Here is an 11,018-nt window from a genome sequence, read left to right as displayed (position 1 = left end):
CGGATATTGAATAAAGGGACGACCGAGGGGGTACTGATTTGAGGGAAGCATAAAGGAAGATGCCGAAAGGTTATGTTAAAAGAGATGGCTATGAGACTAGTGCAAACAATATGTTTAAATAGTAGATTTAGTAGTCTGCTTTCTTTCTCCGGGTATGAACTCCTCCCTTGAGGAAGGCCCCTGTTGTGGCAATTCAACCCAGAGGGTATAGTTACTATAACTAATAAGAAGCATAGTAAAGTTAATGTAGAATAATAGAATCTCTTATTAGCTTATGAAGGAAGGAAGCAAGTGTAGCTTTGAAAGCAGCAAGGAGGCATTAGGGGAAACCTAGATTCAAGGTCGGAAGAATCGGAAACAAACTCGAAAATGGAACCTTTTCTCTAGCGGCCTCTTGGCTTCTTTCTTTACAATCAGTCCAGGCCAGTAGCTGCTCCTGGCTTTCGGACAGCTAGAGCACCGGCAAATAGAGCGAAGATTCCATAAGGAGAAGAGCCAAGGCTTGTCGTAGATAAGAGTTGTATATGATAAGTTTGAGTCTTATATCTTATTCGCGAGAATTTCTTCTCTCCGGTCTTGTCTCCTTAGTAAGTGGCTGCACACACCTGTCTTACAGATAGAGTCAAGCATGAGATGGGTATTTACTTGTTCTTTTTAGCATGTGCTAGCTAAAGGGTATCTGCGGTTGAATTCGTTGTTTTGTTGGTCGGCTGAGGAAAAGGCAAATGGTATTTGCAAGAATAGATAAGGCATGATTTTCGTCTTGATAAAGTGTAGAATGAGGTTGTCTTTCCATTGAGCCGGGGAGACAATCCAAATCGTAGTCAGTGTCCATTATTTGATTGAGCACGACGTGGTCTGCTAGTCGCGTTAAACCATCCAAAGGAGTACCGTCAGCCCCCAAAAGTGCTTTCCTTCTCGCGCGAAAGAAAAAAGATGTTTAGCTTTTTTGTCTGCCTCCTTTACCTATCAAAGATTCTGTTAACATTGCAGATGGCACTCTCTTACCTCTTTCACACTGTGGGTCTATGTCTTCATCCCGGATTCTTCATGATAGATTCCATTTTCCTCCTAAAAACTACTTGTTTTCTGTCAGTCACCTTGCAGCTAACCATCTTCGTCTCATCTTTTCTTCTTCTGAGTGTCTTATCCACGATCAGCGCACGGGAAGGATCGTTGGCCGGTTAGGAAATCTTTATTATACGGATATTCTTCTCTACATTCCTTTTTTTCAGCTGCTTCATTAGGATAAGGAATGGGACCCTCCGTCGCCTGAGACATACACAACAGATAGTGCAAGACTTCTTCCATTGTCTATGGTATATTCCTGCATTTCATTCAGATGGGTTGAACAATTCATGTGATTATTTACAGTTGGCAATTGTATGCTCCTGTATTAAACATAAGAATCCAAAAAAGTGTGCCTTTCTTTGGATTGATTCATTCGTTAGTGTCCACTTGTGATTTGACCTACGACTGATTTAAGGATATATCACAGACAACTACTTAAATTTAATTAAGGGGTCCTACTCGAGTGCAGTCATTCATAGGTGCAAGGTACTTTACTTACTATTATAAGTGGATGACTACAATATATAGATCTGGCTTTCTTTACTTAAACAGAAGTCCTAAGCTCTTTCTAAGTTTAATATATAGAAAGTTTGGAAAATAAGTCAAATCTCCAGATCAAGAGGTTGAGGTCTGAACTCCGGCGGAGAAAAGGTGTCAAGGGTCTTTGATTTCATGCTCCTGAAGATAGGAATCAAACGTGAGTTGTCGTGTGTTCATACTCCGCTGCAGAATGGGGTGTCCGAAAGAAAAGACCGACATATAGTTATAGTTGAAATGGCTTTGACTTTGATGATAAATAATGGAGTACCAAAGAATCTATGGGTTGAAGCATTCACTACTACAGTGTATTTAATCAACAGATTGCCATTTTCTGTTATCAACATGCAATCTCGCTTTTCTTCTCTTTATGGTCGTGATACTTTTCAGGGGGAGATCACTACCCTTTCTGAGACATCTGACTGGGTTACTTTAAATCAATCTTCAGAGCACAGTTCCGATAGTACAGTTCAAGGTGCCGATAATTCATCTTCAAAAATCATTCTATCTCTGTTTGCCGCCTCAAGCGAGCACTTTGTGGCCTTAAACAAGCACTCAACCTATACAAAGGGCTATAGCTGTCCACTATAGGAGCTTTCTTCTAACAATCCCTTATTTGGTATGTCACAAAATCATGAAGCGAACTCGTTCTGTTTAATATCTATATGGGGGAAAGAAGATCGAAAGCCATTGAGTAGTGAGACTTTCTTTTCCAGAGTAGTCATAGAAAGAGAATCGAGGGGTCTGCAGGCATGAGTGCTCAGGTACGCCGTCAGTATAAATTCCTAGTAGTTTCAGTTGTATTTGTTTTAACGAAAAAAGAATAACCGAAGTGCGGAACGGCCGTCCAACTCCCCCAAATACAAGGGAGCGGGCACTGCTCTCAGCCTGTCGTAACAACGAAAGAAAACTCCACATACCGGAAAAGAAATTGACCTTATTCCTAGAACGGAATATATACATTGGTACAAGAGGAGGCTCGAGGGAGCTCGAGCGTAATATACGCTACCATCGGAGAGACTTTAGCCACATCTTAACCCATGGTTGAAGAATGAGGCGATTAAGAAAGTCCTCCCCTGGAAAAAATATCCGAAGATCTTCTCTTTCATTTTCATTACAAATAAAGCGAAGGTGCTACTTTTAGCCCTTTCAAGAATGAAGGCCCGCGCGACACTCGGCGTTACCACTCCCAAATATGGAAATCCTAACCACAGTTTTAATGATAACGGGCGGCGAAAGCATACAAAGATAGTGAGGCTTCCATCGCTTAGATTTAGGGCGATAGGGCACACCACAGATACGATAAGAAGCACCCCTCAATCGATAGGTCAAACACAGAAAGATAGTACCAGTGACATCTCTAATCTTTGAGAAAATCGGGGTCTTTTCCACATAATAGCGTCAACCAAAGACCGGAGCATCTTAGCAGACACTGGAGAGAAATCCCTAGTAACTTTGTCGCTCAAAAATGATTTGGCAAACTCCAAAACATGACTTATAATAAATAATCTTTCAAATAGGAGACTTTTCTTTAGATATAGTTATAGTACACTGAAACTATATATTATGCTAAGTGGTTGTCACCTTCTCGTCGGCGATCACCGTCACCAAGAATGGCATAGTTGCAAAGCTTCGTCGTGCCATACACCCTTTCAGTAGCTATCCACACAAGCATATGATGTTTAAGTGTGAATAGAGGCCAAGAACTAAAAAATCCGAGGGGTTGACCCTTCGTAAACATCACAACCGATGACCTATAGCCTTTATTATAATTATAGAAACTATATGGTAATTGAAAGACTACAGAACAAAGTATGAACGTCCAGGAAGTTGCAAATGGATTTCCGAACAACCCTGCATACAGGACGCCAGGATAACAGATAAGGAATCGGTAGCAGCCTTAAGATAAAAAGAGAAAATGTTTTTCTTTCTTCTCAAGTACTGCAACGGTTGGGTCTGATTATAGGTACCATCCATTCTTAACCTTGCCAAAACCTTCATCCATCGTGTATAGGCCGTACCAAGGCCTAATATAAGGGTAAGCCAATAGCGAATAACTTTTTCTTCCCTGCCTCCTCGACCTTCATTCCCATCCTTCAGCGAAAGTGATAGCGGCTGTAGAATCCACCGGTAATGTGTGGAAGAGGGTAAGATTTCTATGTGGATAGGACGTATCAACACCTTTTGCATCTTTTCATTTTAAAGGAAATATATTTGAATAATATAGTGTTGGGTCCTGAGGACCAGGATGGCCGAAGATCAAAACCTAAATGTGCCAGGGGTTGATCATCGAAGCCTGGGCAATAACGATTAAGGAATTTGAGCGCTGATGTAGGTAAGAGCCACCTTCATAGTCAATTCATTAGGGTTGTCACCTTCTACCCGGAAAAGTATCCACCGTTTTCTTTATCTGTTAAGCCTCACAGCTATGGGACTTCCTAAAGAAAACTGCAATCGCAGTTTATCAACCACTCACAAGACCACCGAGATCTTCGACTTAGCTCCCAAAGGTAATCCACCCAGCCCTTTCCAACCCATACAAAGTGAGCGGAAGATAACGAAAGGGAGACAAGGTCCTAACTAAATAGAACACAAACTCCCATTCCATCTATCATATCAGTCGAGTCAATCTGTATCGTTCTTATCTATAGATAACGCAAGAGAGAACTTATGACCTCGTGGATGGAGAGGGATTCGAACCCCCGGTATTTCTATAAATACTTCGATTTTCAAGACCGACTCTTTCAACCGCTCAGACATCCATCCCCTTCGCGCTTTGCCCGCCCTATCCATCCGCGTGCTGGCAGGTAGGGGCTTATCTATGTGATTCTCTATGCTTTCCTGCGCCTATCGGCTGATTCTATTGTCTGCCGGTTAGCGAAACTTTTCCGGTAGTATAAATCGCTACGCTTCGCCTCTTTCTATATGATAATATGCATCTTGGTTGCTGCGCTCCATGCGGGTAATAGCAAGAGAGTGAATAATGAATGATCCTCCAAACTAAAAGAGTGATTGAGTCCGACTCAAGCGAGTGAGTGGAAGGCATGGCAAGAGAGCGAGTTCGACTCGCGAACGATCAGCAAGTGAAGGACCGATCCTTTTGCGCCAATACTGTTGCGAGACTGGTACTTGGAGGCTCATGAGCAACATGTAGACTAAGGTTGCCCATCACTCCCTCGCTCTTTTTTGAAGGCCCTTTCAATTCTCTTTCTAGTATGGTTCCTCCATAAGAACACTGAACTCCCAGCTTCGCAGAGCAGCTCTCTCCCCAGCCCACAGCATAGTGTGGAATCTGGATCCTTTCATCGAGCACCATTTCTTTTAGATAGAAAGGTGTTATGACTCTATTGGATCAAGTCATAACCTAAGCCTTCTACTAGTAGACTACTATTTAGAGACTAAGCTCTATTTCAGAGATTGGACTCTCTTATTGTGATTAACTCCTACAAGTAAGAAGCTGTTCCCGAGCCAGGTTCCTTGGATCCACGTGTTCCTAGCCGGGCCTAAATGGATGAATGAAGAAGGGCGCCCGGGTAGACTTCAAGAGCTCTTGCTCTGCCTATCCTCCTACTTCTTATTCTGGGGGTAGAAAGATACAAACCGCCTACTCTTTAAAGCCCTACCATTAGATTGAATAAAATGAAAGTTGCTTGTCCTCACTAATAAAAAACAGCAATCCCTCCCCTTCTGTTACCTACTTTTACTCATTTCTTCGGTATACCTCAATACAAGACAAGCTCAGGAAAGGATAAATAATAAAAACCGGGCTATCGCCCTATCTAATCAGCTTTCCCCTCTCCTCTACGGAAGTAATCTTTTAATCTATTTCAGTTCCTGTGTCTGTCTCTATCGCCATATTCTCTATCAATTGCCTATCCTTTCTAGATGAGTGGGAGTCCCTTAGCAGTAGCTTCCAACACTTAAGATTGACCTCCTCAAGTGCCAGATATGAATGTTTTATGAATTTCATATGGGACTACTTACTTACCTAAAGTTCACTTTTGGTTTACCGAAAAAGTTGACTGAAGGAACTGACCGCTTTTCGAGGCTCCCCCCTGAATAAGTAAGGCCCAGCATGCTCTGTCTCTCAAATACAAATGCCAAGAAATGTATTCCTTGGATAAAGTGGAAAAATGCTAAAAAAATCCTTTCATTTCTCTTTAAAGGCCTTTGTCCTACTTATAGTATCAGTCCTCCAGCCAATACTTGTGTTTTTATTAACCAAGAACATATGCACTTTGTTGGCACTAAAAAAAAAGGTTATTCAATCCACTAGTGCAACTGAAGGTGCGCAGCCTCTTCTTAACCGAAACAAGAAAGAGCTCATAACCACTGCTTATGAACAGCTCTCCTCAACTTAAGGCGCACCTACTCTTACTAGAAGTCTAGTCTCTCTCAGGTCCAGTTTCGATCTCTAACTAACTAACTTACAACATAGGCCGAAAGAGAGATATTCAGAAAACCTGATTTCCTATCTTAAGAACCTGACTCAAAAGAGAAAAGAAGACCGGACTAAAAGAGATCTCACTTTCGACGATTGAACTTGACTTTTATATCCAGATTGGAACTGGACTTAAACGTCTTTGGATCCTTCTTAGGGCCGGCTTTCACTCCACTTTCACTTTCATATCAAGAACGTCAACTTGCACTTGCAACATAGATTTTGACTTTCTGGAATCCTTGCTCCTGGCTTATATTCACATAGGCCACTCATAAAAATAAGACGTTCAACTCCCTAAAACACGTGTAATTGAGAGAGTCATCATATCAGTGCCTTGGGGAAATGCCTACCTTCAGGAGAAGATTACCGAATGAGTTTCAAACTTGTCCTCTTCGCTTCCCAAGATATTTAGGGAAAGGGGCCTTGTCGGCCACCGCTTGCTGACGATGGAACGCATCATCAATTAACGGGTCCTCGCCTTGGACTTAGTTGGAAAGGTAGGTGTTCGGCATGTCCCTTGCTTGCGAACTTCTTTAGTAGGGCGGAGGTGCCATTCCTCATGTTTGCCGTTGTCCCCAGACTTCACTCTTTCAACACTTGTATACTTTATAAAGAGTCAGACATGCCCCTGTCCCTGTCTCCAAGTGTGTGATCCACCGATTCACTGAGTGACTTTTTCTTACCGCTGCACTTACGTCCTTATTTCTTAAAGCCCTATCAGAATTCCCTTGCCGATTGAAGAAAGCCTTATATGGTTTCAAACAAGCGAGAAAGGCCCTTTCTATCTTATTAGCGCGCTAGCTGCAATTAAAAAACAGCGCTAACGAGCAAGAAAACGGATACGCTAAGGCGCAACTTCGCGCAGCTGCTGCGCCCTTGCTTTTTGCTTTAGAGCAAGAGCTTGTTGGGTAGTGAAGTGGTCCGTGAAGGTTAAATAAGAATTGTGTTAAGTAAGCAGAGTAGTCAAGCCAGAGAGGAAAAAAAAGCAAGAAGTTGTTTTCGTTCGATCGACGGAATCAATCGTACTTTCACTGCTGTGGACCGGCTTTCAAAAAGCACATTTGGGCAGCAGCAACTATTGGGATCCAATTTCGAGATCAATTCGACAATGAAACTCTTTAAGCAATGATCTTATCTATGTCATTTCTCTTGACGCGATACAAAAGACGACTTTCGAGAGTCACTTAACCCCTTGACCTCTTCTCTCAAAAAAGACGCTGTGCGGGCAAGTCGATCAAAGTCAGAGCGGGGATGGAATGTTTATTTACAGTTGTTGTAGTACGACTTTTCATTTCCTATTCGGTCTTTCAATAAGTAGTCAGCTACGGGCATAGTCAGACATAACATTGATTGAAGCAGCTGTTGGAGAGAAGGTACCAGTCAGACCTCCAAGCACCGGGTAGTATGCAGCGGCAGTTTTCAATCATACAATGTGTACTTTTAGTCTGACTTTTAGTGGTAGTCAGCTGTCCTCGTTCTCCTCTTTGAATTTCCCTATTGAGTAAGGGTCGGTGTTTGCAAAAATGTCGAGCCGATGGGGTCAGGTACCAGTAGTGACAATAGCAAAGAGGGGCTGGACACTAGTTGTGCGAGTGAAATGACCCAACTAGACCTAGTCAGCCCGAACCGTTTTGCGGTTCTAGAGGACCCTGAACAAGAAGAGGCAAAGATGACAGATCTGGACACTGCTGAACCGGAAGAGATTGCTCAGGATGAGTGTTTGGCTAACAAAGCCGAGGAGGGTGTAGTCAAGGAGAGAACTCCCGAGGAGAGTGATTTGGCTCATAGAAGCGAGGATCTGGAAGAGAGGGTCAACTATGGCAGAGACTAAGGGGGACTTGTTCTGTGATAAACAAATGACTTCAAACAAGAACCTCAGGCCATCCAAAAGAGGTGAACCTGAGAAGAGCAGTAAGAGTAAGCGTTCAAGTACTGGTGCTATAACCAACAAGGTGGAAGATCCTCCCCTGGTTCGAATCAGCCTAATGAAGAGTGGGCGAACAAGATGCAAAACATATCATAAATGTTGGATTCTAAGAAAAAGGGGGGAGGGGGAAAGTAATGGCCAAAGAACAAAAGACAAATAAGGGCTGTACAAGACGAAAAACCAGAGGTAGCGCTAAGGTGCGAGGGGAGTGTAAAAACAACAATAGTTCCACAAGAAGGTCCTTATATGGAATGTCAAAAAGATCGATAAATTCGAGAAGCAGAGAGAGGCCAAAGATTATATAAGAGCACAAGAGGAAGATTTGATTGGCTTGGTGGAAACCAAAGTGAGGAGTGGAAAGGCAGCCAGAATTACCAGATGCTTGGGAAAGAATTAAAGTAAATCCATTACAGTGGAGAATGAGTAAATAAGTTTGACGAGTGTAAGGGCTAGTAAGACCTACCCGCTTTATTGAGCATTTTCATTCACTGAAGCAACTTGAACAAAATAAAAGTAAAAGAAAGAAATTCATTGACTTCGAAAAGAAGGTCAATTAAATGAGTACTAACTTTCTTCATTTACTTTGTTGTACAGTGTTAACAAGAGCTGACCCTCTTTATTCACTACAGTCCCGGAACAGAACAATCTTGTGTCATAAGAAAGGCTATTATCCAAATCGAATTTTGCTTTTTTTTTAATTGGCTTCATCCCGAACGTCCCATTACTGATGGGGAAATCTGTTCGGAAAGAGATATTTATTAAATAAAAAAGCGGCATTATCCCTAAACTTTAAGAACACACAAAGAAATCATGCTACACAACTTATTAATATCATCTGCAGGAACTATCCCTTCTTCAATGTCTATTGATACTAGATTCTCAAATGTAAAATCACTAGGATCCCCATTTATTTTACCATGTATACTGAGGTCCCAAAGCAGATATTGCTATTAGTCCCAGCTCATTGATAAAGTTCTTCAAATCCCTTGCTCTAGGTTTTGACTGGTTTGAAAGGACCAGGAAGCAGATGTCTATTCAATAGAAGATGTTGTTCGACCTTTCTTTCATTTAGTTTGAACCACCCGAAACAAAAGGAAAATCAGGCTAGGAGATGACTCGTAATCGATCCGTCTGTTGGACCCTGGACCCACCCGGCCCGTATATTTCATAAGATGTGTTTCATTCGGGAGGATGAACTAGACTTTTTTCATCGCCCCACCCAAGGCAGATCGAACAAAAGATCTTCCCACTAATGCTTTCATTCTCCCGGCTATGATACTGGTAAAGAGCCCTCTTCCTTCTCTCTGACACGGTTGTTGAGACACACTAAGTAGTCATGGGAAAGATAAATGTCATCTGTGTGAAGGATATTGAGATAGCTTCTTCCTTCTCTGTGCGTGGGTTAGCCCTTGATCGGATAATTATTCTTATTTAAAAGTCAAAAAATAGAGTTCTTTTCACTTTAACAACTGTGTTTTTTCTAACAACTCGAAAGGCGATTCCCCCTACTATATACAACTCCAGACGCGACAAGAGTGCTTATTACCTAAAAAAAGATTCATTCCCCTTCTCTTCCCGACGATCGGTAATTCTTTCTAACAGCTCCATCTGCCCATCTGAGAACAACGCCCTTCTTGCAAAAGCTCTTCTTACGCTAACCCTGTTCGTGGGATCTTTTATCCTTTCCTTCTTCCTAGGACAGTAAGAATGGAATTGCCTGAATGATATCAGTCGGAGCGCATTCCCTCACAGCTTCTTTTCTTCTCAAGCACTTGCTATTTCATCTTCTCTTAGATAGGCTATCTTCCGATTCAATGCCATCAAAATGTACTTAGCATGCCTACTTTTCCTTAGTTCAAATAGCCCTAGCTAGATTCTCAAGCTCAGATAAACCCGCAACAAGAACAGCCTTTATTTTATGTCGTGCCGAAAGGACTAAGAGCTCTTATTCCGCAGTCTTTAGCACATAGCAGTCGACGCAGTACTGATTCCTGGCGGTTCTGCTAATCTTCCTATAAATTCCATTCCTAAAAAACCCGGCAATCGTAGACTGCTTTGGTTTATCTAGTCTTGATAAATGAGAGGGACCCGCTCTCATTCCACACAATAAAAGAAAAAGGTCGTCTTCTCAAAGTTCGTACCTGTACCGAAGAGACCAGACCTTGGGAAGGCATCACCTATGCTAGAAGGCTTAACAATCCTCCTTATTAGCAGCCCAGATCTGTTTTGTGCTCGGCTTGATGCTATCTCAGATGTCCATTCAAAAAGAGCTATTGGGGGCAGCCCTACTAATTCGTATTCGTCTTTTAAGACAGGAGCTCCTAGGCAAACTCGGAAAAAAAGGAGTGGCTCCCGTCCCTAAACAAAGCACCAGTCAGCTTTTGCCTTCCTTCTAACATAAAATATACGGAGAGAGGAATCGACATAATAAAGTAGGAAAATTTACTGAAGAAGTGCCGGAAATATTCTTAAAAGAGCTTCTTTGAAATTTCGTTATCTTTTTTAAGATAGAAAGTCGAATCACTAACAAAGGAATTTTCTTTCGGGATGTTGACAACGTCAAAACAAAAAGAGAAGTTTTTAGTGAATCGTCATTTTCTCACGATTGGGTGGGTGTGAAGTGTACTGAGGTTAAGGTACAATACCGAGCTCGAGATGTTAGAAGGTGCAAAATCAATGGGTGCAGGAGCTGCTATTGAATCCGGTCTTAGATGGTTGGAATACAGAAGCAATAGCATGATAGGAATAGCAGGTTTAATAGAGATGACATCACAATAGGATGAAGACGAGACTTCTTATTTGCTTTCACGTGGAAATGGGATAATGTAAAAATGCCTTTGAAAGGCAACTAGTGAGAGAGATTACTTGCTAACGTATCCCTAAGGGCATATCGTCTAAGTCCAGGAGTTAGTGCATTGGATTCCTGCGCAACTGCATCTAGTAGAGTTGACATAACACCAAGCAAATCTCCTTTCTAGTCTAGGACTTATAGCTTTGGAAATTTAATTAGTCATGCAACTCCCCTAGCTGCACATGAATGCA

At 42.0% G+C, this 11,018-nt stretch overlaps 1 non-coding gene across 1 annotated transcript; it reads right to left on the bottom strand.

The window, feature by feature from the left end:
• Positions 1-4,287: 4,287 nt before the first annotated feature.
• TRNAS-UGA (transfer RNA serine (anticodon UGA)) lies at positions 4,288-4,374 on the bottom strand. The gene has a single exon. It is a non-coding gene; the product is annotated as a tRNA-Ser (tRNA).
• Between the last annotated feature and the right edge of the window lie 6,644 nt (positions 4,375-11,018).

This window comes from Nicotiana tabacum, unplaced genomic scaffold, assembly GCF_000715075.1.
Source record: "Nicotiana tabacum cultivar K326 unplaced genomic scaffold, ASM71507v2 Un00337, whole genome shotgun sequence".
In the NCBI taxonomy this organism is placed as follows: domain Eukaryota; kingdom Viridiplantae; phylum Streptophyta; class Magnoliopsida; order Solanales; family Solanaceae; genus Nicotiana; species Nicotiana tabacum.
This window is presented reverse-complemented; position numbering and strand designations above follow the sequence as displayed.